The sequence below is a fragment of the Pipistrellus kuhlii genome, unplaced genomic scaffold, assembly GCF_014108245.1.
Source record: "Pipistrellus kuhlii isolate mPipKuh1 unplaced genomic scaffold, mPipKuh1.p scaffold_m20_p_1, whole genome shotgun sequence".
Lineage (NCBI taxonomy): Eukaryota > Metazoa > Chordata > Mammalia > Chiroptera > Vespertilionidae > Pipistrellus > Pipistrellus kuhlii.
Window position 1 is genome coordinate 108,497,367 of NW_023425404.1, and position 24,704 is coordinate 108,522,070.

Here is a 24,704-nt window from a genome sequence, read left to right on the forward strand (position 1 = left end):
TCAATTTTTTCCTGGGTGAATGAAGAACCTGGAGACCAGGCTGGATCAGGGCCAGCCCCGAGCCCAGAAGCTGTCCCGAACACCATAAGATTTATACATTGAAGTCCTAACTCCCAGTAATTCAGAGGTGACTATATTAGAAGACAGATCTCTAAAGAAAAAAAAAGTTAAAATGTGTGGGTCCTAACCCCATATGACTGGCATCCTTAGAAGAAGAAAACATTAGAACACAGAGGGAAGGCCACGTGAGGGCTCAGGGAGAAGATGGACACCTACAAACCGAGGAGAGAGGCCTCAGAAGACATCATCCATGCCAACAACTTGCTCTTGGTCTTGTAGCCTCCAGCACTATGAGAAATAAAGTCTGTTTGGTAAGCCACCCAGTCTGTGGTAATTTGTTATAGCAGCCTCTGGTCTAATAAATATATTTGATCTTCGTCCTGGTTTCTGGCACAGAGCTCCTAAAACTCTTGTAATTTCTTAAATCACAGAAGTGTCTTGATATTCATGGCAAGCCCTTTGGCTCACACATGAGTTTTTGCTGGTGAGGTGATAGAATGGGGTCCCTTCAGAATCTCAGGACGGTGTTACCACAACCTTTTAAAACTGAAAACACTACACAAGAAATCTGAATTCAGAAGGCAAGGGCGAGGGGGTGGGGGCATGCAGAAACCTCTCTCTTGGAGAGGCACACCAACTTCTGGCCAGTCTGCTTTTTATTCACTTTTAGATAGACACCTTGCCCTTGGTAAAGCACGGCAAACAGGTAGCAGACCGACCATCTCAAAGGTCAGTAAAGATCAGTAAAGCTTTACTTTGAGGCTATCAGGTCAGGAAATTGCTTCCAGCCATCACTATCTCAACACAGAACACTCAGTGCATAGCTTTAGCCCTGCTAAAGCTCAAGGTTCATCAGCCTTCTGAGTTCCTTGATGCACTCTCATGATAGTATTGACAATGAATGGCTTCCTACATCTGATCACTAGAAAGATCAAGTAATTTTAGGGTTGGAACTTTCAGCATCACCTGCTGACCTCTGGGAAGTAAGGCAAAGGGTGGTCATCTGGAGAGTAAATCTCCCTAAAACTCTTAAAACATGAGGAGCTTCTGGGTTGATGGATGCCATGTGCCAGGAGGTTGCTGCAGAGACAGAAGCTCCAATGCCTGGGGCCCCTCAGAACTTACTCTGTGTACCTCTTCCCACTGCTGTTCATCTGTGTTCTTTATGATAAACTGACAATCAACATAAGTAAATGTTCCCCTGAGCTTTGTGAATCATTCTAACAAATTACCAAACCCTAAGGGGAAGTCATGAGAACCCTTATTTATAGCCAGTTGGTCAGAAATACACATGACAATCTGTTTTTGCAATTGGTCCCTAAAGTGGAGACAATTGTTACCAAAATTAGGCATTTGTTTGGCTGTACACATCAAAACCTATTAAGAAAGTAAAGGTTTAAGGAAATGGCACGAAACTCAGAGGCACAGGTGAACTAGTGTTCTAGCTTACCTATGGCTCACGTAGGGGACAGATTATATAGTTTTAAATTTTTAAATTATGGTGATTAATGGAATTGGGGTCTTGGGATTCACAATTTGGTTGAGTCCAGAGTAGGGAGTAGTTGGCCATCATATAAGATCCAGAGTCTGCCCTGGCATCATTCTGTCTCATTTTGTGAAGGGTATGGTAGGTAGGTCTGAAACACAACTGAGGCCAAAATTTTACCTTTAGTTTGACCAAAACTGTTTCTGTGGTTAATAAATCTGAGACTTTCTTCTTAAGACAGCTTTATGCTGACCAGAATCTGATTTACCAAAGGCTTAAAGATTAAAGAAGGGACTGGACAAACAGAAAGAAGAAAGATTGTGTTAAAGAAATGGAGTTTCTGCACAAAGCCTCAATCTATGAGATCTGATGCTGTCTCTACACAGGTAGTGTCAAGAATAAGATAAATGTGTGGGACACCCAGTTGGTGTCTGCTGAAATTAGGAGAATGGCTTAGTGGTATTGGAAAGTTTTCCACACAGCCATAGAAAACTAATATAATACCTAATTATAGACTCATCTACCTCAGTCCACTACCATTCTCTTCCTGACAGTGTCCAATCCAGAGCGAAACTCTCCTTCTTAAATCCTCCCCTAAATCAGCTAACCCAGTCCCAAACTCTGAAAGTCCTTTCTTACTCCCTCTTACTGATACAGCCAAGATGTGTGTCCCCATCTGCAACAATAGGTGTGTTCTTGCTGGGCTTTGGCTGGGGGGCTCTGACAGTGTCTTGAGTTCATTGAGGTTTTCTTAGTTAATTACTCTCAGATGCTCATAATTCAGTTTTACTGAATTATAAAATATTTTCCCATCCAGGTCATTTCAGTGCCAATCTAGGGAATTCACAGTTTAAAGAACCAACTCCAACCATCTTATACCCCCATCCAGCAAAAGGCAGTTCTGGTTATGTCGTGAAAATGATACCGTTGTAATAATCTGGTTATTACTTAACAGTAAAGGAGTTGAAGGGAAGACTAGATATAGGCATGTCATGTATACAGCTTTGACAAAAAGCTACATTTAACACTGTCCAAGTCTGTTCCCTTTTCATCAAGGGAAAGGGACTACACAAAGGCAGTTTAGACACATGCCCAGTAAGGTCTGAGTGATTCTTGCCCATCAACACACCTGAAAACAGGTAATTGGCCAGATGGGCACGGCCACTGTAAATTCTCAAAATCGAAATATATACACTTCAAAAGTAATAGATTCTCCCTTCCTTCAATTGATGGACATATGTGAACTCCACCTGCAGCCAGACATTCCTGAGCACTGAACCACCAATCAGCACCTGCCAAATACCCTAAGCCTCTGATTCCTTAGTCCCTAGGTCCCTAATCATGTGCCTTACATGAAACCACCAATCAGCGTGTGCTGAGTGCCCTAAGCCCCGTCCCCTATCTTCCCCTTAAAAATACATGGACTCAGGCCCTTGCTCTCTTCCATTCTCTCTCTCTGGAAGCAGCCGGCAATGGTACTCTTCTCTTCAATAAAGCCTGTGTCCTGACATCCCAGTCTCCAGCCCTCTCTATTTCATCTTTCCCAAACTACAGAAGTTTAGTCTCTCCTCGCTCCTGGCTGTTAGGACTCCTGCTGCAGGGAGCCATGGTCCGCTGTGCACATAACGCACAAGGCCATGCTGGGCTCCATACAGGGACTAATGGACTTTAATCTGGCCTGAATGCTGAACCAAACCCAATTGCAACATGGAACGGAAACTCTAGACACTGGCCTGGTTTCTAACTTTACTGAATGCCCAACTGCATCTTTTCTAGTACTGTCTGAAAGGGCAGGGGTCTTTGGAACCCAAGAAATGTAACTCCATGCCAATAAAGCCTTCTTCTCCCTCCCATGAAAGTCTAAGAAAATTAATTTTCTGAAGATATTGTAAGAGCCTCACTCCCACTCTTGTCTGGGATGTCTGGCCCATTAATTTCTCTGGCATCAAAAATATCTCCAAAGCTCTTTGTTAGTTCCTCTTGCTCTACAAGTATGCTAGGTGCTTTATAAAACTTACATCCTATCCTAATTAAGGTTGCTTTCAGGGAATCCAGACATCGGTTCCCTCAATTTTAAGTGAAAGTTAACACCATCAAAATAAATGCTAAGACAGAATTTCAACTCAGTTGTGTCTAACTCCAAAGCCCATCAGGAATTTTCATAAGACTTTGTTAACATAAAATATCCATTTCAAAGGACACTTCTAAACTTATGGAAATGATCTACTTGTTGTTAGGGGGTAATTTGCATTGCTAAAGTAGCTCCAAGGAACATTGAAGAAGTAGCAAAGAAAAAGGTAACCATACTGGGATCACAGTTAATAGAAGAAAAAAAAAAGTCAGCAATTCCTCAGCACATTTTTTTTTCTTTCTATAATTGTATAGAATACTTAAAAAGGCAACATGTTGAGCCAGGACACACACACACACACACACACACACACACACACACAATATATATATATATATATATATATATATATATATATATATATATATATACCGATATATTGATTGTACAGATTAGATGTTTTATAGATTATATTAGCTATTAGAAAGCTTTCATAAAATGACTATTCAGTAAAATTGTTTTGAAAGAATGACTGAATAGTTTAACATCTTCACACTTGATCCTCACAAAAATCCTAGGAGATAAAAAAAAAAAAAAAAAAAAAAAAAAAAAAAAAAAAAAAAAAAATGGAAGTGACCCCCAGGAGTGATTCTTTCAATTTACTAAGGGTAGAAGAATCATTTCTGAAATTTTTGCTTTGAAGACAAGCATTTATTTTTCTCCCACTGCTTACAGAGAATAGCTTGCTTCATATAAAATAGACTTAGAACTGATAATTTGTTAGTGTAGTTATCTTTTCTTTCCTTGATTGACTTATTTCTGCACTTCAAGAAAAGAGTAGAACAACGCTTTGAGTATAATAAATAACATCCATTTTCTTTTTTGTATTTTTTTTAATTTGTGGAAACATACTTTCTTTTCATAGTTTGCTTATTTTATTTTTCAATTACAAGTTGACATTGGTTTCTGATATATAGCATAATGGTTTATGAGACTGTTGTAATTAACTAAAAATTAATAATAAGAGAGGAGAAAAGGGAAGGCCAGACATTACAGATATGTTTCCTGCAAAACACTGGGGGAAGGAGACTAGACAAAGGGAAGAGAAATGCATACCAGTAGTTAGGATGACATAGGAAAGTACCTGCTACTGGTCATATCTGGGAACAAAGATCATTTTCCAGAATGGGTGTGGCCGCTGCAAGTGCCTAAAGATTTGGGGTATTTAATACCCTGGGTAAAGAAGTACACTCTTGCCAAAACTGGTTTGGCTCAGTGGTAGAGCATCAGCCTGCAGACTGAAAGGTCCCAGGTTCAATTCCAGTCAAGGGCATGTACCTTGGTTGCAGGCACATCCCCAAGTGGGTGTGCAGGAGGCAGCTGATTGATGAATCTCTCTCATTAATGTTTCTAACTCTCTATGCCTCTCTCTTCCTCTCTGTAAAAAATCAATAAAATATATTTAGAAGAAGAAGAAGAAGAAGAAGAAGAAGAAGAAGAAGAAGAAGAAGAAGAAGAAGAAGAGGAGGAGGGGGAGGAAGAAGAGGAGGAGAAGGAGGAGGAGGAGGAGGAAGAGGAGGAGGAGGAGGAGGAGGAGGAGGAGGAGGAGGAGGAGGAGGAGGAGGAAGAACACTCCCTTGGTTCCTCTTGGCACACTTGGCTCATGGCTCACGTTTGGCTTTCTGGAATTCGCCTGTGTGGCCCATGGCCCTGTGTACTCCCACACAATAGACTGTGGACTGCACCTAGCCTGATGCTGTACTGGACCTGTTTCCAACAATAAGAGGAAATTCTGGACACGGACTCTGCTTCTAGTTTTACTGAAACCCACCTACAATTCTTCTATGACTGGACCAAGGGAAATGGCACTTTGGAAACACAGGGATTTAATCCCATGCAAATAAAAATCACTTGTTCTCCTGTGCAAGTCTCAGAAAATACTTTTTCTCAGGATATTGTAGGAAGTCCACCCCCAGCTGCACCAAGTGGGGAAGAGGACCTCCACCCCATTTCATCCAATATTGGTTCGATATTTATATAACATAAGAAAGGATTTCCCAAATAAGTCTAGTACCCACCTGGAACCATTCATAATTATTACAATACTAGAGGCCTGGTGCATGAAATTTGTGCACAGGAGGCAGGGGAGGGGTCCCTCAGGCTGGCCTGCACCCTCTCACAATCCAGGACTGCTGGGTCCTAACTGCTCACCTGCCTGCCTGATCACCCCTAACCACTTGCCTGCCTGTCCGATTGCCTCTAACTGCCTCTGCCTGCCTGTCTGCCTGATCACGTCTAACTGATCACCTGCCTGCCTGATCACTCCTGCCTCTGCCTTGGCCCCTGCCACCGTAGCTTAATCTGAAAGGATGTCCAGAATGATGTCCTATCTAATTAGCATATTATGTTTTTATTATTATAGATTATTGGCCATATCCCTTATGCTGTTCTTTACATCTCCATGCTTATTCTGTAACTACTAATTTGTATTTCTTTATCCCTTCACAATTTTTTCACCCAACCAAACTTCCTTCCATCTGGCAACCGTCAGTTAGTTCTCTATATCTATGAAGTAAGTTATGGGGATGCAACAGCATGGCAACAGTAGTTAATAATACTGTGTTGTATATTTGAAAGTTGCTAAAAGAGTAAATTTTTTTGGTATTTCTGTGGATTGTTTTATTGTTGTTATTAATCCGCACCTGAGTATATTTTTTCCATTGATTTTTAGACAGAGTGGAAGTAGAGGAAGAGACACAGAAGAAACACATCAATGTGAGAGAGAGACATCCCACATGCATCCCCACCAGGGCCAGGGACCACGGACCAAGCCTACAACCAAAGTATGTGCCCTTAACTGGAATCGAACCCAGGACCCTTCAGTCTGATTCTCTATTCACTGAACCAAACCTGGCTAATGCTAAGAGAGTAAATTTTAAAAGTTCTCAATACAATAAAAAATACTCTGTAACTGTGTGTGGTGATGGATGTTAAGTAGACTTATCATGGTAATGATTTTCAATTATACCATTAGAAATTATTAAAGAAGATAATTTAAGTGATACAAACAAACAAATTTTAACACATCATGATGCAGTTTTCTTCCTGGAAATGGAATGAAAGTCAGAAGGCTCTTATAGAATAAAGAGTAAAGAACAAAGAAGAGAAAAATAGAAATTATCTGATTGTCTAGGGCAGGGGTGTCGAACTCAATCAGAGAAGGGGCCAAAATCTAAAATCCAGCCTAAATCGCGGGCCGAATGGTTTACTGAACAGTCATAAACTGACAATGTTAACCAGAAATGTGAATTTAAAATGAGTGGAACAATCTTTTCTTTAACAGTGCTGTTAACCAACTCACATGCTATCAAGCAAAACAGTAATATTGGTATCAAGCAAAACAGTAATATTGGAATGTACCTAAAATGCTCATTGTTTTGTTTTCTGGCTAGATGTCTGACACCGTTTTCCCCGGATCAATGAGTCAATGTTCGGTTTTATTTCTTGGGCTGTAGCAACCCGCAAAACAGCATGGAGGTTGTCATCGGTAATGCGTGATCTGTGCTTGTTTTTGTTCAGATTCATTATTGAAAACATCTGTTCACAAAGATAGGTGCTCCCGAACATGGACAGAATAAGGGCAGCATGAAGTCGGAGCTCTGGCATTGAGTCAAGGGGCAGTAGAGGGTAGAAGTCCTCAATTTCAACATCTGAAACCTTGATTTCAGGCCACTGCCAGACTGAAGCTCGATTATCTCCATCTGAAGGTGATGGGGCACATTGTTGACATCAACTGTAAAAGGATTGGCAAAGATGTCAAAGCCTGAGTGCTGTGTTCTAAAGTCAGAGAAGCGCCGCTCAGATTCACTTAGGAAATGGCTAACTTTGGTAGCCAGCCGATTGCAAGGAAAAGTACCAGAAATAGTGGTTGAGATACTCAAACAAACGGGAAAGTGGGCAAGATTGTCCTATTCCAGTTGGGACTTCCATAGTTGAAGTTTACGCTGGAATGCTGTGATCATGTCAGACATCTTCGTGATGACTTGTTTGCGTCCCTGCAGCTTCAGATTCAGTTGGGCGAGATGCTCGCATATGTCACACATCGTAGCAAAATCACATAGCCAGGCGGGATCCGACCGTTCAGGCAAGGGCTTTCCTTTACTTTCTATGAAAAGAGCAATTTGTTCTCTGAGCTCAAAAAATCTTTTGAGGACTGCGCTCTTGCTCAGCCATCTTACTTCTGTGTGGTATGGCACGTCTCCATGCTCTGCACCCACCTCCTGTAAAAACTGCTGGAACTGGCGATGATTCAGGCCACGTGCCCGTATAAAGTTAATAGTTTTAATGACTGTGGTCATTATGTCATTCATGTCCAGAACTTTTCCACACATAGCCTCTTGGTGGATAATGCAATGATAAGTAATCAAGGGTGTGTGGCAGTGACTTTTTTGCATTCTTTCCTTCATTAGTCCAACCAAGCTTTTCTTTTCTCCGCACATTGAAGGTGCGCCATCGGTAGTTAGCCCCACCAACTTTTCCCAGGGTAATTTAAAATTATTTATAGATTTCTCCACAGCCTCAAATATATCTCTACCAGTCATCGTCCCATGCATGGCAGCTACATCCAAAAGTTCCTCAGTGACAGAGAGGTCGGTCTTCGTAGCACGTATAAAGATGGACAGCTGCTCTGTATCAGTGTTGTCTGTGCTTTCATCGATAGCAAGTGAAAAAGCGAGATAACTGCATGCCTGTTCGGCCAGCTGTGATGATAGATTTCCTGAGAGTTCTTGAACTCTATCTGCAATGGTGTTTCTTGACAAACTGACATTTTGAAAACTCTATATCTGATCTGGGCATACTTGCTCACACACTTTTAGCATGCATTGCTTCAAAAAGGCACCCTCTGAAAAACACCTTGAAGTACGGGCAATTTCTTCAGCCACTATAAAGCTTGCTTTCACTGCAGCATCATTTTTCACTGTAGCCTTTGTAAACATTTGCTGCTGTGATTGTAGTTTGCCTTTTAGTTCTTTAACAATTTTATGCTTTTCTTCCAAAGTATATTTGCCATACTTAACATTATGTTTGGTGTCAAAATGACGACCTATATTGTACTCTTTCATCACCGACACTGTCTCATAATACAATATACACACTGGTTTGCCCTCTCTAAGCACAAACATGTATTCATTTTCCCATTTGTCATTAAATTGTCTGCCTTCACCGTCAACTTTTCTTTTCCTGGACATTTTGGGATCAATATTGGCAGTAAAAGATGTAGTTTATTGGAAATCTGCGTTAGAAAGAAAAAGTTGAAAACTGCACAGGGATAGCTTGATTTGGCAGATGGAGTGGAGAAAAAAAAAGTCAGTCAATAAATGCCTGGCTGGGTACAGATAGCAGATTCTGTTGCGATTTTTATGCCTGCACTTTATGCCAGGAACTGGCAGCTTCTGCTGTGTATTTTTTATGCCCGCACACTCACTCTCTCCTCTGCTCTGCCACCCGCACAACCACATCGGATGCCGGACTATATCTCACCTCCTGAATCTCGCGTGACTTGTTATCTATGCGCATGCGTAATAGATAGCAAGTACGGCGGCCGGCGAGGCGGCTGGTGAGATCACAAGCCTCCTATGTCACCGCGCGTCATTGTGATGGAACGCAGCGGAGTGCAGTGATGACAGCGTGGTGCGGGCCACATTGCAAGGCCTGGTGGGCCGGATTTGGCCCGCGGGCCTTGTGTTTGACATGTGTGGTCTAGGGCCACGAGTCAACCTTGTTTGGGGTGAGAAGCCCTAGAGTTGGCTGGGTTTGTGTATTGGTTGACTAGAGAGAATGTTCCTATGATCAGGAGGAGCATTACAGGGACTTGAATGTATCTAAGGTTTAGTTTTCTGATGTGGCACCTCTAATAGGAATGGCTCTCTCCTGGGTCTAAAAAGTTATTTTGTCAATACCTTTACCAAACCATCATGCTGTACACCGGAAACCAATATAATGTGATATGTCAATTATATCTCAATAAAAAAAAAATCTAGAATTCTGGACACAAGTGCACCCATATACACACTTTCCTCTCTCCCTTCCCCCCCCTCTTCCCTCATGTGGCTCCCACAGAAAAGAAACAGAGTTAACAAGCAGTAGGTTCAATGTCTGCTCAAATTTACAATTTTTTAAAAAGTGAGTTAATGGGAATTATTCTCACATTGGCCATACACAATTTGGAGAAGAACAACACCAAAAGTTCTCAAACACTTACAGGAAATTAGGAAGTCAAGTCTTTAAAAGTCAGATTATTCTGTTTCATGAAACCATTTCTAAATGTGTGTCATTTTGTATGCTCTCTGGGCTCTGTGAGGAATAGTAGCTAAGTGAAACAAAGAATGTCCTGGTGATGCGGACACTTGAGACTAAGAAGGTGACAATCTAGATGCCTGGAGATCAGCAATGGTCATGTGGCAATTGAGTGGCAGAGCTCAGTGAATCTTTGCTGTGAATTCCTTGAGCCAGGGAACCAAGGCCCCAGGGTAACGGGGACAGCTCTGCCTTAGGACTCCCAAGGCTGGCCATGATGGTGGGCATTTGAGTGACAGTAGCTTTGGAGGTCAGTTCTTTCTTTCTTTTCTTTTCTTTTTAAAAAATATATTTTATTGATTTTTTACAGAGAGGAAGGGAGAGAGATAGAGAGCTAGAAAAGTCGATGAGAGAGAAACATTGACCAGCTGCCTCCTGCACACCCCCCACTGGGGATGTGCCCGCAACCAAGGTATATGCCCTTGACCGGAATCGAACCCTGGACCTTTAAGTCCGCAGACCGACGCTCTACCACTGAGCCAAACCGGTTTCGGCATGGGCTGGTAGCCCAAGAGTTCTCCCGGAGAGAATATGCGGTGCACATTTGAAGGAGTGTTCGAGTTGATAGTTCCAGCCCCTCTGAAATGAGGAATGTGAGGAAATTAAAAGAGAAGCCCTGAAGTCAGACAGCTAGCTCAGATGAATGGAAGTGGTTCTTTTTTTCTGTTTTTACATAGGTCATTCTGTTTGATATAAAGTCATTGCCATATTTATATATATATATAAGTGAATATATATATATATATATATATATATATATATATATATATATATATATATATATATATATATATATTTATATATATATATATATATTCCCACCAAGTACAAAAAGAAAAATTCTCTAAACATCCAAATTGACCCAAAGGTTCATAGCTCTCAGAAAAGGAAAAATGCTGTTTTTATCTATTATGGAGTAGGGTGTGCTGTTTTCCCCATCTTCTCTCTTCAGGTAAATAAGGGATAACAGCAAGCTATGTGTGTGATACCTGATCTTGCCAGGGTCCAGGCAACTCTGTGGAAGAAGAGGCAGGGACTGTTTTAGGCCTAGGTGGTAGCACTTATTTAAAAGTCCCTCCTCCCCTCAGCCTAATGATTTAAGAAGTTAACATGGCATCTGCAAATACCAAGGACACTAACTGAATTTAAGGGACCATGAAAGTATCTTGGTACTTGTGATCTTGAGTCAGAACAATTCATTCTATGTAGTAAATTAAAGACTTTCAGGCCAAAGCTCCTGAACAATAAGCACCTGGTGGTTTATAATGAATTTTCAGCAAACCCTTGTTGAGTGTTCACTAAAGCTGGCATTTCACAAAAGGAGTGGTTCAATCATCCTAAACTGCAATAAAAATTAAAGCAGTGGGCCGCTATCATCAAACTGTTGTGTATGCACCGTAAAGTGCAGATTCACAGCCCTTTTGTGCTAAAAGTGAATGTCGCATCCACTGACGTTTTAAAACAAGAGTAAGAGTAAAGATGTTTTTTCCTGTGCTTGCAGTGGCATAAAGGATCACAGAGAAATAACACATTTTCAAAAGCATTCCCGTCACATTTTCAGCTTCTAATAGAAGCATCTACTCACAAAGATGACATTTCGTCTTTGTTTCTTCACTTTAAATTGTTTGCCCTCACAATGTCAATCAAAAGCAAATTTACACGCCAGATAGATGCAAACCATAGCTTTTCCACAGTATTTTCAGGAGCCAGTCATTTGTCTATCCGTCAAAGCCTATAACGTCTTATTCACACTCTAACAGCAATTCTCTTTTCAGAGTAGCTGATAAGCATAGTTACTTCCAGTATAGTGGGATCATTTCCTCTGGGACTCCCATTCACAAACTTGCCAAGCAGCAAAGAGGCTGTTAGTATCAATTTTGCCCCTTTGATGGATTCTCTTGATTGTCACACCCTAAGGAAACAGTAAGTTTTCTCATAAAAATGAGAATTGGCAAAGTATCCAGCCAAGTACCATGCCCTTTTAACAATTTCTGACCCTTTGAAAAATCCAAGAAAAAGTTGAAAGAAAAAAACGCTGTTTTTATCTATTATTGACAATCAGAATAAGAATTCGCCTGGCCAGTCTATACAGAGTAGTCCCCCCTTATCCATGGTTTTGCTTTCCATGGTTTGTCTTAACTATTTTCCTAAAATACTAAATGAAAAATTCCCCGTTCTTATTAGTGTGATGAAATCTCAAATTGACCTACTCTGTCTTACCTGTGATGTGCCATCACTTGGTCAGCATCACTAACCAGCAGTCAAAAGGTTGCTGATTCCTTATCAGATTGACTACTAGCATTGTGGTGTCACTGTGCTTGTGTCCATCTCACCCGTACAGCAGCCCAATACTATGTCATAATTCTGCCATTCACCTCACTGGTGATGTAGGCTTTGTATCATCTCATGTTATCAAAGAAAGTGGATACAGTACAGTAAGATATTTTGAGAGAGAGAGACAACATTTAGATAACTTTTATTGCAGCATATTGTTGTAACTGTTAATATTATTAGTTATCATGGTTAATGTCTTACTCTACCTAATTTATAAATTAAACTTTATCATAGATATGTATGTACAACAGAAACATGGTATATATAGGATCCAGTACTATCTGTGGTTTCAGGCATCCACTGTGGGTCTTTGAACATATCCTCTGTAGATAAAGGGGGACAACTATATGCAGTCTATCCTCTAACCTCTGTGGAACACCCTTCTTAGCCTCCTTTTAAATTTATATTACTTTGTATTTATCATAAGAGATTATACTCTTAGTTCACTGGTACCATTTCTATTCTAGATACAAAGATATACTTCTATCTATTAGGTCAAAGGCCAGGGGAACCTGCTCTCGTAGGAGTTCATAACATTTGCCAAACTCTCAGTGTATTCAAAGTAGTTAAAACACATGTAGTTTACTATTCTGCAATATCTGTGGGTTCTCAAGTAACCAATCAAGAAAAGAAGAAATTATTTTTAAATTTTATTTACTTACTTATTTTTCCTTTTTAATGAATTTATTAACAAAATTATACAGGTTTTAGGTGCACAATTGTGCAGCACATCATCTGTACATTGTGTTGTATGCTCACCATCCCAAGTCAAATCCCTGTCCATCACCATTTGCCCATTAAAGAAGTATTTATGCCCCTGGCTGGTGTTTCTCAGTGGTTAGAGTGTCATCCTGTGTATTAAAGGGTCTTTGGTTTGATTCCCCATCAATGGCATGTACCTAGCTTGCTGGTTTGATCCCTAGCCCCGATTGGGGCCCCCTGAGGGAGGCAACTAAACAATGTGTCTCTCTCTCTCCCTCCTTTCCACTCTCTCTAAAAAATTCAAAGTAAATATATTCTCCTGCCAGGATTAATAACAATAGAAGAAGTATTTATGTAGTTCCAGACCATTACCAGTCTGGAAGTGTGGAACAGGGTGGGGATTCAGATAATGCCCTTCCTTTATTTATTACTTTCATTACACTCTTGTATAAGGATGACAAAAAATAAACAGAGGGTTGATAATTATAGATAATTTAAAAAAAGAATATTAAAAAATATAAGGCCAAGTGCCATGATATTAACTGCAATCGAGGATGCCCTAAGGTAGGGGTGTCGAACTCAATCAGAGAAGGGGCCAAAATCTAAAATCCAGCCTAAATCGCGGGCCGAATGGTTTACTGAACAGTCATAAACTGTCATTGTGATGGAAACGAAGCGGAGTGCAGTGATGACAGCGCGGTGCGGGCCACATTGCAAGGCCTGGCGGGACGGATTTGGCCCGCTGGCCTTGTGTTTGACACATGTGCCCTAAGGTCTGGAGAGGTGATGTCTGAGTGGGACCTGATTAAGCAGCCAGCCATACAACATCGGGGAGCAGAGCTTTCAAGCAGGAGGAACAACCATGGCCGGGGCTGGAGGTGGGAATGAACTGGGCACTTTATCTAGGAACAGAAGTGTGGTCTGTGTGTTTGGAACAGAGTGAGCAAATGGGAGAGTGTCAAGAGATAAAGTTGGAGAGAAAGGATTTATTCTTTTCAACTTCATAGCAAGACAAGGGAGTTTGCATTTTAAATACAAAGAAAACCAAGGAAAGTTAAAGCAGAAGGTGACATAATCCTGTTTACATTGCTAGAAGATTACTGGTAGCTGTTAGATGCAAATATACTGCACTGGGTTAAGAATAGAAGCAAAAGGTGAAGGAGAACTTAGCACTCTGTGCTAAGAAGAAAACTACAAAAAGAAAACCCCAATTTTTTAATGGTATTTTTTTTATTTGCCCCCTAACAACATAAATCTTTATAGCAAGTATACAAAATCATACTATATTCTATATAATAAAGGGCTAATACGCAAATAGACCAAACAACAGAACAACTAATTGCTATGACGTGCGCTGATCACCAGGGGGCATGCACAGAACATGGCAAGTGTCAGCAGCAGGCAGCAGAGCACAGAACATGGTGGGCATTGGCTGTGGCAAGAAGGTGGAGCACATGAGCTGGGGAGCCAGACCAAGGTGGGGTGCCAGTCTCTGTCATTGGGGTGAGCCTCTGGTGGTTACTGAAAATTCTTTGCTCCTGCATACGTGGTCCTACCTGGAACTTGCACCTGCTGCCGGCGCTGGAGCCACTGTTCACACCTGCTTCCAGCTCCCGATGCCGGCCCTGATTGCTTGGCGCTGGCAGTGGATGCTAGCAGTGGCTGCTGACCCCGGTCTCCCCTGAGGGTTCCTCTACTTCCTTCTGCTCCTTATGGGCAATCGGGGCAGCAGCCACCTCTCACATCCACTAATGACACCAGCCCCACTTGCACCCATTGCTGTCACCAGCCCCAATCGCTCTGTGCTGTCAGCGGGTGTGAGCGGGGCTGGCACCATCAGCACAAGGAAGTGGCAGCAGTAGGAGCAGGGTTTCTGGCAGACTGGGAACCAGGGGCCATGGCATGAGGGGTTAGGAGGAGGCACAGAGGATGGGCCAAGTCCATTTCCTGTACCCACCACAGCCTTGTGGATCACAGTTCCTTTCAAGGTGCACGAATTTGTGCACTGGGCCCCTAGTAACATTATAAACATAAAACTCAAGTTGGCAACAAGCTAGTGTAGCTAAGTAGTTGAGCATCAGCTCATGTACCACGAGATCACCAGGTAGATTCCAAGTTACAGCACATGCCCATGTTGCAAACTTGATCCCTAGTAGGGGGCATGCAGGTACAGGAGAGAGTCTATTAATCTTTCACTCTCCCTCTCCCTTCCTCTCTTTCTAAAATTAATTTTTTAAAAACATTTTTTTAAAAAGCTCAAGTCGGCATCACTGTTTAATTAAATGGTTTTGAATGCCAAATCAAAACAGGGGACCCTTTTTGCATGACCTTGTTAGCTAAATGTTCCTTGGAGCATTTAACTTTCAGAGACAGACAATTACCTAAAGTTAATGGCTGCTTCTAGGGTTTTATTGTTTAATTCATTTGAAATAAAACATACATATAATATTTTAGTTGGGCTTTCATGACAGCATTGAAGCTTTAAATAATAGCAAGATTGCTTATAATATATATATATGACGAAGTGACCATCCAACCGGTAGCTATGATGTGGACTGACCACCACGGGGCAAATGCTCAAAGCAGGAGCTGCTGAACTGTGGTGACTTGGCAGCAGCAATTCTCGGGTGATACACCCAGAACCAGAGAGGAGGCAGACTAATTCCAGGGTGCATTACCCAAGAACCACCCTCTTGCAATCCAGGACCCCTTGGGAGATGTTGGAAAGCCAGTTTCAGCCTGATCCCCATAGGCCAGCCTGAGGGATCCCATCTTCCACAGGGACCCCACTCATTCCTCAGATGCCCTTCTAGCCACTGCGTCACTCCAGGTGCAGCCATCTGGGGAGGAACTGAGGAAGGTTGGCTCCGGGGCACGTCTGGCCCATCTGGCCCTGCCCTGCTGGCCACATTCTAATTAATTTCCTTTCAATGTTCACGAATGCCTACACTGGGACACTAGTATTATATAATTGGATACAAATTTTTTAAGAGTTGTTTAGTACTTATACAGAACAGGACTCTGTGCCTGAGTGCAATGGTTTGTACTGCTATCCCTGTGCATCTTTATTTAATTTAGCAGTTGGGCTGGGCTGATGCTCAACTTCCCCTGCTGTTTAGTCTAGGATCACTTTTGACTCTTAAGTCACATTTGTGACTATAGATAGTCACTCATCCAGCCATTTGCAGCCAGGGCTGGTGTGGGTTTGGTGACAAAGAAGAGCATGCTGACAAGAAAGCAAGGCCTAAACTCACTCAACAAAGGCTGTTCTCATGGTCAAGCCAAACAGAGATCCTACCACGTAGGGAGAAATGTCACCTACTGCCCCTGAAGACACTGAGAAGACATAAAAAGCTCAATTGTCCTAATCAAGATGTCAAAGTACATGTCTGAGCTCATTTGTGAAACAAGAATGGGGGTGAATGTGAGGCAGGTTGTGTTTGTTTTATAGGCTACTTAGGAAAAAAAGGCTATCTTCTACCACACTGCTGTTACTTTAGGAACCATTGGGCAAGTGAGAATTACATTTTGAACTTAAAATACAACTAAAGATTTCTCAGTATCTCTGAAGCAGCACCTCCTTTGATAACTGAAAATGTCTAGATAGCCTGAGGACCCAGATATAAAATATAACCAACATTTGCCTCAGAAGCTTTCATGGGAAGGGCTAAATTCCAAGACCAAATTCCAAGATTGCCTGAAGCCCCATCTGTTGAAACATACCTCTTCAAAATTGCAGACTCTCTCCTCCTTTCCCTTTCCTGTATGGAGGAGCATACTTGGGAAAGAGGGAAGCATGCAGGAGTGGTGAGCAGAGGAAACAGCAGTGTAGACAAGAGGTTGGGGTGATAGAAGAGGCTGAATAAACAAATCAATATATTGGGGTTAATGGAAGCCAGGTCTCTTACTGTTGGACAAGGAACTCACAGACAGAGAAAGTTGAAAGGCCATAAAGAACTCTGCTGTTATATTGGAATACTGGACTTTTGTGTCAACACATGACATTTAATATGTACATATTCATGTGAAGTGATACAGATCTATACAAATACACTGAAGTATTTGTATATGTGCAAATGTGCTTGTACATACATATACACATACAATTTATACATTTTTTTCTAGCTGATTCCAATTGTGGTATGGGTTTTTATAAATTGGGCAACTTCTGGTCAGAAAGCAAGAAAGTACTCATGATGAATTTGAAGAAAATACAAACCAAATGAGGACATGTGAAAGGGATATAGGAACCTACCTGAAAGAGATCCTATTGCCTAGATGTGGCACTTGAGCAACAAAATAAGCAGTAGTAGAGGATTATAATGCTGTGGGAACCACCCCAGAGTCCACGGATAGTTAAGGCTAATTACTGTGCAGAGGCCTTGCTGATACTATGCTGAATGGGCAAGGCCACTCTGAACATGGGAATCAGAATGCCAAAGGACGACACAGCTGCAAGGCCACGCTGTGCCCTTCTACAGCCAAATGATTGATGCCATTGTTGGCTAGAGGCCTCTTCTGTCTCAGTAGTTATATACATGTCGTTAACCAGCCAGTGGACTTGGAAAAAGGCAAGAGAGCTTAGACAGAGCTGAGAGCTGGTACTGTTACAATGTAAGGCTAAGAGCTCATAGAGACCTCAGATATATGAGTAGCTACCATGTTAACCAGCCAGTGAGCTGAGAGTAAAGCTCAGAGGTGGTTACTATGTGAGACTGCAGAGAATAGCCAGTGTGCTGGGCAGGGGAGACAGGAGAAGCTGCTGAGCTAGAGAGGCTGGAGAAGCCACGGAAGCTGTAGCTCTAAGGGAGAGCTCGGGTGTTGCTATGTAAAGCAATAGGTCTAGGCTAGAGCAACATGTGGCTACTCAGATAATAACTATGGGCACAGAGATGAATGCTACTTTGTGGGAAAGATAAGTATTTACCAGCTGGTACAGAGCTGCATGTATGTACTTTGCTATGGAGGATTATTTTGTCTGAATTCTATATGGCCACTGGCTCCTGCAATAAAGACTCATTCTTATACACCCACAACTTCTCATGGCTTCTCCATCTGAAACCCCACGTCCTAGGAGGTCCAGCCCCAGACAGAGGGCCTCGGATCTGACACCTGTAACTAGTGAGCAGAAGATAAAGGAGGAACTTGGACTAAGCTCCCAACAGTTAGTGTAGCGAGCAGGGTTCGAGAAGGAACCTCCCCTGGCACAGTCGGGAAGAATTTAGAGGAATATATGGTTCAGAGCACCAGAGCTCCAGCAGGGCTCTGGCTGTCTCTGACAAATGCAAGAATAAAATAAATGTCCATGATTATTGAAGACATAAATAAATGTGGGCAAAAGGACAAATATTTCTTACAAACTTACTTCAAATAATAAATGTAGTAGGAATGAGAGAAGTAGGAAAGTGGCATTAGAATCCCACAGTAATTTTTGCTGAATGGCAATTCCATGAATGGATGCTAACAGTAGTGGGCAAAACTTTAAGAAGAGACAGGACATTAGCATAGACTCCATGTATCAGCTCTTAATATTTATTAATTGTAGTAATTAATTACTACAATTAATAATTATTAATAACTATTAATAATTATTAGTAATGGCAATTATTTACCTGCTAAAATGGTCTGGATTTAGAGACTAGCTTCTAATGAATAGAACATGGAATAGGACCAGACAGAAGCCTGGAAGACATCACCTTAATCAAGTGACCAAGGTTAACATCATCAGTATAAATCATGTTGATATCATGTACCCACTAATATGTCAAGAAGAGAAGGGCATGTTACCTCTGTGGTGTTCTTCCCAGGAGTCCACAACCTCAGTCAAATTAGTCATGAGATATCAGACAGACACAAGTTGAGAGATATTCTACAAAATGTCTGTCTGATACTCAAAACCATAAAAAATAAAGAAGGATGGAGAAACCACAAAATATTAATGGATATCCAGGAGTCATGATAACTAAATGTAATGTGTTATTCTAAATTGGATCCTGACACAGAAGGATGTTATTTAAAAAGCTGGCCATATCCTAATAGTCTGAAGTTTAATTAATAAATTTGTTCCAATGTTAATTTCTTTTTTTTTCTTAATATATTTTATTGATTTTTTACAGAGAGGAAAGGCGAGGGATAGAGAGCCAGAAACATGGATGAGAGAGAAACATCAACCAGCCCCCTTGCACAACCCTTATTGGGATGTGCTTGCAACCAATATACATGTTTCTGACCAGAATCGAACCTGGGACCTTTCAGTCCACAGATTGATGCTCTATCCACAGAGTCAAACTGGTTTCGGCACAATGTTAACTTCTTAATTGTGATAATGCACTATGGTTATGTGATATGTTAACATTAAGAGAAGCTGGAGGAAGGTTGATCATTAGCTCTCTGTATGGAATTTGCATTTCTTCTGTACATTTAAAATTATTTCATAGTTAAAATTTTTTTATTTTAAAGAAAATCAAGCCACTTAGTGTTTTGCAGGGCAAGTACATACACACACACACACACACACACACACACACACACGCACACATAACCCTCTTTGGCTATACAGGTGCTATTTCTCATTACTTTAAAATTCTAACTCTAACTTACATGTTTTTTAACTTAAAAGACTGACCTAGGTCAAGAGAATGGGAAGGCAGGAAAATTGGGGGAGGAAACCAAGATGGCGGCATAGGTAAATGCCCAACTGCAGCCTCACACAACAATTTCAAAAAATACAACTAAAATATAAAGTGGACATTATCCAGAACTACAGGAAACTTGACTGACTGGAAATTCTACAACTGGAAGAAAAGAGAAAACCAGAAGGAGAATCAGAGGAGCTATAAAAGCCTAAGATTTAGAGACACGGTGTGCGTGTGGGGAGAGGACGAAGCCTGAGAGGAAGGGTGGCTCAGTACCTGGTTGGCATTCCCTAGCAGGAAGGAGATAAAAGCTCAGACTGTGCTGAACCCCAGTTCCAACTGGACTGAACCTCAGTTCTGGGAGAGACCCTGGAGTCCCAGGCTCATACAGAGGGATTCTAGGCTGTAAGGCGGAAACTCAGGGGAGCAGCCAAAGGCAGAGCCCTGGAGTCGCGCACATTGTGCGCAGAGGACTGACTGTTGACTGTGCTGCTGGGTTGCCCTAACGGAAAGAAGACAAAAGCTCTGGACTGCACTGAACCCCACTTCCATCTGCACTGAACCTCAGTTCCAGGCTCATTGGGGAAGAGATTAGACTGTCCAGTAGTGGGAGAAACTCAAGGGCACTTTTCTCTCAGAGGTGCTTGCAGCGAGTACCAAAGGACACTGAGGAGCACTGAGACTCAGGAACCTCATAGGGCAGGGCTGACAGGAAGCCAAGGCTGAAGGCTCCACCCTGAAACTTTGCCCTACCCAAGCTTAGCACAGAGGCTTTTGAATAAGGCTGTCTCCCAGCATAGACACAGCTCATCCTCACAGCCAATTGGCCTGGAGTTCAGTTCCTCCCAGTGATACCAACAACAATTAAGATTTAACTACAAAAGACTATACACACAGTCCACAAAGGGGTGCACCAAGAGTGTCCACCTCAGATAACTGGGAGGCTGACCCACTGAACTATATAGGACACCTTAACACACAAAGCCACCCTACAAACTCAGAGAAGCAGTGAAAATGCCGAGACAAGGAAACAGATCACAAACAAAAAAAAAAATGGAGGATAAAAAGGGACTGGATATAGAGTTCAAAACCACACTTATAAGGTTTTTCAAGAATTTCCTAGAAAAGGCTGATAAAATAAAGGAGACCTATGAGGATATGAAAAGGGATCAGCTAGAAGTAAAGAATACATTGTCTGAAATTAAGAATGTTATAGAGTCCTAAAAACAGAATGGAAGATTGCAACAATCAAGTCAAAGATTTGGAACACAAAGAGCCAGAGGACACTCCTCCACAGAGAAGCAAGAAGACAAGAGAATCCAGAAAGTTGAAGATAGCATAAGAAACCTCTGGGACAACTTCAAGCGAACCAACATCAGAATTATGACGGTCCCAGGAGATGAGAGAGAGCAAGATACTGAAAGAATACTGGAAAAAATAGTGACAGAAAACCTCCTTCACCTGGTGAAAGAAATAGACTTACAAGTTCAGGAAGCACACAGAACCCCAAATAAAAGGAACCCAAAGAGGACCACACCAAGACACATCATAATTAAAATTCCAAGAGCAAAAGACAAAGAATATTAAAAGCAGCAAGAGAAAAGCAGATAGTTACCTATAAAGGAGCACCCATACGATTGTCAGTTGAATTCTCAACAGAAACCATGCAGGCCAGACTGGAATGGCAAGAAATATTCAAGGTGATGAATAACAAGAACCTACAGCCAAAAATACTCTACCTAGCAAAGCTATCACTCAGAATCGAAGGCCAGATAAAGAGCTTCACAAATAATAAAAAAAAAGTTAAAGGAGTTTATCACCACCAAACCAGAATTATATGAATTGCTGAAGGGGGTTCTTTAGGAAGAGGAATAAGATAAAGATAAAAATTATGAACAACAAATATGTAACTATCAACAAGTGAATCTAAAAACCAAGGGAATTAAAAAACCTGATGAAGAATATTAACTGTTGAATATAATAGAATCAGAGGTATGGAAGGGGAGTGAACTAACAATTCTAGGGGAAAAGAGGAGTGGGGGGTGCAGGAAGAGAGTGAACATAATCTGTGCACCTATGGATGAGGACAATAGGGGATGGGGAAAGGGCAGAGGGTGGGGTAGGAACCTGGTGAAGGGGAAAAAATGAGGAACTTTTGTAACAATATGAACAATAAAGATTTATTTAAAAAAAAAAAGAGAGAGAGAGAATGGGAAGACAAGCTACAAACTGAAAGAAAATATTTGCAAAAGACATCCTAACTAATAAAAGAGCAATATGAAAATTAACCATCACTCCACTACACCCACCAGCCACACCCACCATGTGCAAGGGGAGCTGGGTGAGGTGTCCCTCAGCCCAGCCTGCACCCTCTCCAATCTGGTACCCTTCTAGGGATGTCTGACTGCCCATTTAGGCCAGATCCCACTGGGACTTCCCTCTCACAGTCCAGGACTGCTGGTTCCCAACTGCTTGCCAGCTTAACTTCTTGATTGCCCCTAACTACTTCTGCCTGCCAGCTTGATTACCCCCTAACCACTGCCCTGCCAGGCTGATTGATGTCTAACTTCCCTCCTGCCAGCCTGTTTGCCCCCAACTTCCCTTCTCTACTGGCTTGGTCAACCCTAACTTCCCTCCCTTGAAGGCTTGATTGCCCCCAACTGCCCTTCCTTGCAGATCTGGTCCCTCTCAACTGCCCTCTCCTATTGGCCATCTTGTGTCCACATAGGCGCAGGATATTTGACCACATGGGGGCAGCTATCTTGACCTTATGTGTTGGAGTGATGGACAATTTGCATATTACTCTTTTATTAGATAGTATAGAGTCCTGGTACATGGGTAGGGGCCAGCTGGTTTGCCCTGAACAGTGTCCCAGATCAGGGTGGGGGTTCCCTTTTGGCAGGGGGTGGCCTGGGCAAGGGGCCTGTGGTGGCTTGTAGGCCAGCCATGCTCCCTGGCTACCCAAGTGGAAGCCCTGGTATCTGGAATTTATTTACACTCTACAATTGAAACTTTATAGCCTGGAGTGGAGCCAAGCTTTCTGCTCACTCTGTGGCAGCAGCCATTTCTGTTGGGGTTTATTCACCTATAATTTTTTCCCCCACTCCTACCTTCTCGCTCTTAGAAGACTGAATTTATCAGACTGTTGACCTCCTCTGCTATTGACACTAATTCACCTTACAATATTGCTGTTCCAGCCTAATCAGCTAGTTCCAGTCTCTCTATTGTGGCCCTTGAAACAAATATCTGTCATGTTTTCAGCTTTCTGGACCACCTATAGCCTGATGATGCTGTGCTTTTTATTATAAAAGCAGCACAACAATGTGCTGATAGGGAAGGTATTTGATGGACATGTCAGGCTCTCTAGCACTCACGGTATGAGATACTGTTGAGTATTGGAATGGCCTCCTCAAACTAAATTCAGATAGATTTTAAACTCTAGCTTCCTCACCTCTTCCTGGTTCACACATTTTAATAAGGCATTTTGGTCGCTGACTGTGGCTGAGCTCAGAAAAGGGATAATCTCTCAGCCATTTCCTGGTTAATGATCAAGACGATCTATTATTTAAAAAATCGGGATTTCTTTCTGACTGCTCCTGGGCATGATGATTTTCTGTGCATTCATGGCAGCTCTAGACCGGTAGGTTGGTAGCCCAGTCAAAAGGTGTCCTCAGGCCTTTGGATTGCCTCAGCTACCTGGGGGGTTGTTGTTGTTGTTGTTGTTGTTGCCACCTGGGTGGTGGTTGTTGTTGTTGTTGTTCTTCTTCTTCTTCTTCTTCTTCTTCTTCTTCTTCTTCTTCTTCTTCTTCTTTTTAAATAAATCCTTATTTTTTCAGATTATTACAATTATTTCTTTTCCCCCCTCCCTCTCCCATAACTCCCCTTCACCTGGTCCTCACCCCACCCTCTGTCCTTAACTCCCCCCATCCCTGCTATCCTCATCCATAGTTATATGATTTTTGTCAAGTCTCTTCCTGTACCCCCAACACAGACACCACTTTCCCCTGAGAATTATTTTTTTAATTTATTTTCCCCCCTGAGAATTATTAATCTCCTCCCATTTTATGCCCCTGATTCTATTATATTCACCAGTTTATTCTGTTCCTCAGATTTTTAATTCACTTGACTTTTAGATTCATTTGTTGATATGTATTTGTTGTTCATAATTTATCTTTACTTTTTTCTTTTTTCTCTTCTTAAAGAATACCTTTTATTATTTCATATAATATGGTTTTTTGGTGATGTATTCCTTTAGCTTTTTCTGATCTGTGAAGCTTTTTATTCTGTCCTTCAATTCTGAATAACTTTGCTGGGTAGAGTAGTCTTGGTTGTAGGTTCTTGCTATTCATCACTTTGAATATTTCTTGCTACTCCTGTCTGGCCTTCATAGTTTCAGTTGAAAAATCAGCTGATAATCATATGGTGCTCTCTTGTAGAAAACTAACTGTTTTTCTCTTATTGCTTTTAATATTCTCTCTTTGTCTTTTAGCCTTGGCATTTTAATTATGATGTGTCTTGGTGTGGTCCTCTTTGGATTCCTTTTGTTTGGGGTTCTGTGTTCTCCTTGGACTTGTATTTCTTTCACCAGGTGGGGGAAGTTTTCTGTCATTATTTCTTCTAATAGGTTTTCAGTGTCTTGCTCTTTCTCTTCTTCTGGTACCCCCATAATTCTGATTGAAGTTGTCCCAGAGGCTTGAATTTGTCCCAGAGGCTTCTTATACTATCTTCAATTTCTGGATTCTCTTTTCTTCCTGCTTCTCCGGAGGAGTGTCCTTTGCCTCTTTGTATTCCAAATCTTTGACTGGATTCTTGCGTTCTTCTATTCTGCTGTTGGGTCTCTGTATAATATTTTTTTTATTTCAGTCAGTGTATTTTTAATTTCTAGTTGGCCCTTTTCCATATCTTTAAGGGTTTCATTAAATTTATCTGCCTTTTCTAGGAATTACTTGAAAAACTTTATAACCGTAATTTTAAACTCTATACCCAGTCTTTTGTTTTCCTCTATTTCTTTCATTTGAGATCTATCTCCTTTTCTCAGCATTTTTGATGCTTCCCTGAG

At 41.6% G+C, this 24,704-nt stretch overlaps 1 long non-coding RNA gene across 1 annotated transcript; it reads right to left on the reverse strand.

Moving 5' to 3' along the window:
* Positions 1 to 702: 702 nt before the first annotated feature.
* Positions 703 to 20,943, reverse strand: LOC118707036. Its single transcript, XR_004984178.2, has 4 exons — positions 20,933 to 20,943; positions 16,329 to 16,337; positions 5,453 to 5,459; positions 703 to 982 (listed from the first exon to the last, which is right to left on the reverse strand). It is a non-coding gene; the product is annotated as an uncharacterized LOC118707036 (long non-coding RNA).
* Positions 20,944 to 24,704: the final 3,761 nt, after the last annotated feature.